This window comes from Camelus ferus, chromosome 35 (genome assembly GCF_009834535.1).
Source record: "Camelus ferus isolate YT-003-E chromosome 35, BCGSAC_Cfer_1.0, whole genome shotgun sequence".
Lineage (NCBI taxonomy): Eukaryota > Metazoa > Chordata > Mammalia > Artiodactyla > Camelidae > Camelus > Camelus ferus.
The window spans coordinates 17924681-17931482 of record NC_045730.1 but is presented as its reverse complement, the minus strand read 5'-3'; positions in this window follow the sequence as shown (position 1 = coordinate 17931482).

Genomic DNA, 6802 nt, shown 5'->3' with positions numbered 1-6802 from the left:
ATACACATGGAAACAAGACACCATACAGAAGCAAGAATGAGCAAACAGAAGAAACAATGGGAATATCTCCAAAAGGACTTCGACATTGCAATGAACAAAAGATATAATTACTATAATCGAAAACTGAAGGCAGTATTGGAAAAGGTAAGTCTGAGAATTTCCAGAATCAATATAACACATTCAATAAGTCCAGCAAATTCCAAGCAGAGTAGTTTTAAATGCATACCCATAGAAAATTTATAGTCAGCTTTTTTTCTCGCAGAGACGGTGCTTTTATGTATGCCGGATATAGGTATGACTGCTCCTTCTTGCTGTATCACATGTGAATTCCATCTCTCCTGTGAGTCCCTGTTTGGCATTTCTTTTTTTTAGTTAAAATTTTTTTTTTAATTTTTATTTTTAAATGGAGCTACTGGAGATTGAACCCAGGACCTCGTGCATGCTAAGCAGGCGCTCTACCACTGAGCTATATACCCTGCCCCCCATTTCTTTGAAGTCTGCCCCAGTGTCTAGCTTAGTGCCATGCACTTGTTTAGGGCTTATTATAATGCTTGCTGAATGAATATACAAGTGTCTTGTCTCTCTAGTGAATGAGTTTTTAAAAGTGTTTCATAAATCAGTCATCCTTAACATTAAAAAGCTCTCACTCAGTCTGCTCAAAATCTCTTTTCATAAACGTTAATCTATTTCCTTCTTTGTAAATATGGAGAACAGTTGATGGCAATTTTCTCATTTAAAAAAATCCATGAAGTTTTTAGATTCCCAGCTGACCTTAGCATAGCTCTTTAAAGTTCCATTCCCGGGGTGAACCATGTCATTGCCTCCACTGGGGAGAAACACTTCTCTTTGTGGAGCTGGGCACGGCACGGTTAAGGCTTCATGCTGACAGTTCTGTGTAACTGACTGTATTTCAGTAGAAATATATACTTAATAAGGGCTTGGACAGGTGGCTTGCCTGCCAGGCTTTCTCTCTGAAACTCGCTGTGCGTCATGGACCCCTGGGCCCAACGTTTCAGGTAACCCGGGCAGAGCACCCAGCCTCTGGGGCTCTGTGGTCAGCCCTTGACAGGAGCGGCATCCACCTTCTGTGAAACCTGAGAGATGCTGCTGACTGGAAGTACCGTGGCTCACCACTGCCACTTCCTGCCTTCCTGCCCTAACACTTTTCTCTGAGGTCCCTGGTGGCCGGGTGTGCCCGGCCCCCGAGTCCTCCACCCCAGGCAAACAGGAACGTGGTCAGTCAGAGGCTGAGCAATGAGCCAGATCTTCCTGTTCCTTCCTGGGGAGGCTTCACCCTGGCCGCTCACTTCATGGTCATTCATCAGGGAACATCAGACCAATACTCATAGCATTACTGGGGGCCCCCGGTAGCTATCAAGTGGGCAGAAACATGCAAAGACTCCACTGGAGGAAAATATGGTCTATTACAAACTCACGGACATAGAAAACAAACTATGGTTCCCAAAGGGGAAAGGGCGGGGGAGGGATAAATTAGGAGTTTAGGATTAACAGATATACACTACTGTATATAAAATAGATAAACAACAAGGACCTACTATAGAGCACAGGGAACTATATTCAGTTTCTTGTAATAACATATAATGGAAAAGAATCCAAAAAGAAAAAAAATACATATATGTATATGTGTAACCAAACACCTGAAACTAACATTGTAAATTAACTACACTTCAATTAAAAAAAAATGGCCTATTGACTTTTGCCTGTTCTGTCAGATAACCACGGACTGAGTAGACAGAATGAACTGGGTTCCTCCACGGGGCTCAGTTCCGTCCTTAGTTCTGAGGGGAAGAGGAAACTGGACACAGGCCCTGCCTTCTGGAGAAAGCCTCTCTAGGGATGGGTTTCTGAATGGTAATTCATTCATTTATTCAACAAAGAGCTTTTGAGCACCAACTAGCGGACAGGTCCTGATGTTGGTGTGTGGGGCACGGACCAGAACAAAGACCCCTGCCCTGCAGACTGTCCATTCTGGGTGTGCCCAAATGCATTTCTATTCTCAGAATCTGGTTTTTGCATGCCCCGAGGGCAGCCGGCTGCTTGAGGAAACCTGATGGCATTCTTTTCTCAGATGCTGTCTCTTTCCTAGCCAGCCGCAACTGAGAGTATCGTGGGGGCCCCTCATGGTTCTGCAGTGATTTTGGAATCTGGAGCAACTCACAGAACCAGGGCCGGGCATGTAACTGGCCGCGCCCGGTGCAAAACGAAACTGCAGGACTTCTGGCTCTAAACACAGGAAAAGAGCTGTTTCCTTTCTTCAGACTCTCTCTCCACCTGCCTTTGTGCTTTTGATTTTCTCTTTAAGATCTCACTCCCTTAAGCACGCGGGTACTTGGAGGGTGAATACGGACCCTCAGACACCCAGGGCCCCACCGTGCAACTCAGTGTATGAAGCACGTGCATCCAGCCTGGTCCTCTCCAGGCCTGCGTCCAAGCCTCCGCTGGGGGTGGCGGGCAGCAGTGGTTGCTGAGAAGAAAGTGGCCAAGAACTTGGAGGCAGGGAGGCAGCCAGGGCGGGACGTAGGTGAGCCCCGACTCCAACCCTCCAAACATGTGTCATTGTCCTATTAGACTTCACTGACAAAAACAAGAAGTCAAAGACCCAAATAGTGAGAACTTCAATTAATAATGAATTAAGCCTCAGGTTCTGAGGCCTTGGAGTGTGGAACCCTGCACGACCACCTTGGTTGTCTACTGACCAAGCTGGCCCTGCGAGGAGCTATTAACTTGCATTATAAAGGGCTAAGAGTGCCTCTCTCCTGCCTCACAGCTCTGCTGTTAGAACTAAGAAAGGAGCTAGAAGAAGTATTTTGAAAACTGTCAAGTGCTGTATGTATGTACAGACATAGGCACTTCCTTACCTAAGCCCGGTTTCTTACATCTAACATTATGTTGGCTTCACATGAGCCACAGGCATGTGTAAGGGGCTTCGTGTCCAGCAGAAGATATTCCACTTCCCAACTCTGTGGAACCAGCTTATCTAAGGTGCCATCATGTTCTTTTATAAAGAAGCCTTGTAACTGGGCCTCTTGGAGGTCACGTGGCAGATGGACGGCAGAAAAGCTTCAAGATGGGCCTTGCCCACCAGCCCCTGTAAAACTCCTTGTCGTGTTCCAGGAAAATTCCTAAGAGTGTTTTACAATTTGTTCTTGGGAGTTTATTGGTCTTGGTGGCAGGAGTGACATCATGGAGTGGTTAATTAGATCCGGATTTGAACCCAGATCTACGGCGACTGGGAGTGTTCTCTAAATAAGCCTCTCCATTTCCTGTGAAATGGATGTGACATTAACACTGCCTTCCCCGAAGGCTTCTTGTAGGATGAAATGCACACGCAGAGGACTCGCCCTGCGACCAGGCAGGCAGGAAGTAGGTGCTCAGTAAATGTTAGCGACGATCATTTTTAGCCTGAAGGTTGTTTAGGCTCACGCAAGAGGCTTGAAGAGCAGTAGACAGCCTGGGCTGGATGCTTACGTGATGAGTATCATTTCTAGCACCCGAAGTAGATGAAGCATTGGCCACTAGACACCATGCTTTTGTTTTATTTTACTTTTTATTGAAGTAGAGTTGATTTACAGTGTTGCATTAGTTTCTGGTGTACCGCATAGTGATCCAGTTACACATGTATATATTCTTTTTCATTATAGGTTATTACAAGATATTGAATATAATTCCCTGTGGTATAACGGTGCTGTATACAGTTTTCATGGACTTGGAATTCTCCATTTAGGATAGGTTTGTGGGGAAGAGGAGGCGGAGAAATTACAACAGAAACAATAACCCAAATATTATATTGTGACCTGATTGAAACCCTGACTTTTTCCTATTGTCATGAAAAGGCACAGACTGGACACTGAGAATGTCGCAAATTCTGAACCCTGTACGGTGTTACTCTGACCTGAATTTTGTTTACTCTTTGGTTTGCATACACCCTTCTGATCTCCGTCTTTGAAGTCTGCCTGTGAAAGTGGACTGTGTAGAAATTTGATAACCGTGGTTTACAGAGAGCTGTTTCTTGGCCCAGTCATCCATGGAGATCATATTTAGCATCCCAGACTCTCATAGGACTCTCGTGCCTCTGATTCAGGATTAGGTGTTGCTGGTTATAGAAATCCTCAAGAAAGTCACCAACCACTAAGGAGAATATTGTACCAAAAGATCCAATGGCATCTCATTAATTGGGGATGAGTTAAGAACACACAGGAGCCAGTTCCCTCAGTGACTTGACGAATACATGATGCCATCTAGTGATGACTTTTCAAAATTCAGGCTCACTGTCTCACTTTCTGGGTCTCTCTCTCTCCAAGGCCGACACAAGCCTCACAACATAAGAAGCTATCTCAGCCAAAGCCATGCAGAACCCATGCTGAAGAGCATCACAAACCAGGAGCCCCTGGGAAGGTAGTGTGTACACACCTGTTTCATGGCTTGTCCACATCTTAACCAGCCCAGGCAGACGAGGATCCCAGATAACTCTATTTGGAAGCTATAATTTATTTTGTATTTCATCTGGTGCTCCCCCAAAAGTGGACGCTGATTGACCTACTTCTGTTTTGAGATGGGTTAAGTTGTGATTATTGACTCCAATTCTCCACCAAAAACTCTTTCCAAGAAAAAACCCAAATCAACATTTATTCCTTCATTTTTAACATTAACAGATGAAGAATTAGCCCCTCTCTACTCCAACGCCCACCTCTACTCCACACAGTCATGAAATTTGCCTTCTCCTTGGCTTTTAAAGTTTAAGAGGACCTTGTGTGGTTTTGACTCATTTGATTATTCATTCATTTATTCAACACGTGCATACCCTGCAACTCTAGGGGTGTGATGAAGAATGAGATGGACATGATCCTTGCTTTCCTACAAGAAACACCTTTGTTTGTTTGTTTGTTTGTTTGTTTGAAAGAGTGGGTTGTGAAATAATGAGGTCGATTGGGAAAAACGAAGGAGGACAGGACACAAAGACATGGCCTTGCACAGGGATGTGAGGAAAGAGCAAAAGCATCGTGGTTAATCCCGGGAAAGTGAGGCCATTTGAAAGTGAGAATAAAACGGATTTACTTTTGGCAAAGAGAATGAGCCGAGGAGACAAGCCCTGAGTCACCCAGGAAGGTCAGAACTCAGATGCGTGAGCAGAGGTGGCGCTACTCAGCAGGCGGGGCGAGGTGATTTCCACAGGGAGACTTAGGATTTCAAGTAGAGGAAATTTTTTACTCTTGATACCATTGGTAAAAACCACTGATTTGGAGCACTTCTGGAATAGAGCTGATGTGGAGGTGCACTGAATTTAATAATTTGTATCTTTAATAAGCTCTTGGAAGTCTGGTCCTCCAAAAACTTCCAATTTCCCCACTATGTTCTCTGTGAAATCTGCTATGTGTGTTCTATTTCCTTGTACCTGTTTCTCCAAAGTCTCATGCCTTCTCTGCTCTTACTGACCCTTGGCCTATTTACCTGTCCTTTTCCCTCCGGTGAAGCCTATTCCTTGTCCCACACCGTGAGCCCTTGTGCAATGCATCCTGGCAGCGGGTCACACATCTTGCAGGACACCAGCTTAGGAGGCAAACAAAACCCTACTGCGTGCGGACCAAGAATATGAGAAACTCTATCCCCTGCGTCACTGGGGACTTAGGAGTTAGAAAAAGCAAGTGACGACTCATCAGGCTGGGCTCCTCCAGACCAGGCCAGTGTACGCCCATGCGTCCCCATGCTGGGGCTTCCAGCAGGTGTTCTGGAAGGTGTTCCGCACAGGTGGCAGAGCAGAGGCTCATGGGAAGGTCGGGTGGCCCGACAGGGGGCGGGGCTGCAGAGCGGGCAGCCCCAGGTCCGCTGTTCCAGCTGGGCGACCTCTGACAGGTGATTCGTCTTCCTGCCCCTCAATTGCCTTTTCTTTGAAATGAAGATGGTAATAATCTTCGAGCCCTGCTGGCGAGATTGGAAATAACGTGAGAACCTGGGACAGATGAGCTGTTCCAACAAATGGGATTAGTCGTACTGTGAGATTTGCAGATTTACGTGATCTTTGCATTATTACTTGTTGGAAGTAACCGTCAGGTGGTAAATGGCGCTTTCACTGAGGTGCACGTTTTAAACTGGAGGGTGATGGGGGGGCCTCTGACCACAGATCTATGTGCTTTGAGCCTCAAAACATACCTCAGAAGCAAGGGCTGTAATTTGACTGCAGGATGCAGGACTTGAGGCATAAAGACTCGGGTAATGCAGACATGGTCCCTCCAGCAGTAAGGACAGCTGGGGTTGCCTGCTGAGTTTCAAATTCCAGGCTTGGAGAATGATCCTGCTTGACTCCCAGACTCGCCCTTCTCAGAGTACAAGTTAATAGTGCTGTCTGTGTAATTATTCAGTGCCAGGTAGCAGGCGCACTCACATTTTCCAGTGTGAGGCTGGTTTTCTGCTCTATTTTACAGCTGGGAGACTGAAGCAGAGAGAAGTTATGAATGTGTCCAGGACCATCAGCTAGAAATGGTGGCCTCGGGATTTGAACCCAGGCAGCAAGACTCCAGAGTCCAGGCTCTGAGCAACCAGCTCTGCATCATGCTCTCAGTGGGCATCCAATTTGGGGCACAAATTGTCATCAGCAAACTAGTACTGACGACTCCGTGTGACTGACATGGTGGGAAACAGGTGAGTTGTGATTTCTGCCCGTAAACCCAGTGACATCTTGCTGACACGCACTGTGTGTCAGGCTCTGTGCCGGGCTCTTTCCTTGTGCACAGCAGTCCAATGGAGGTGGACTTATCCCCATTGTTCATGTGAATGACTGAAACTC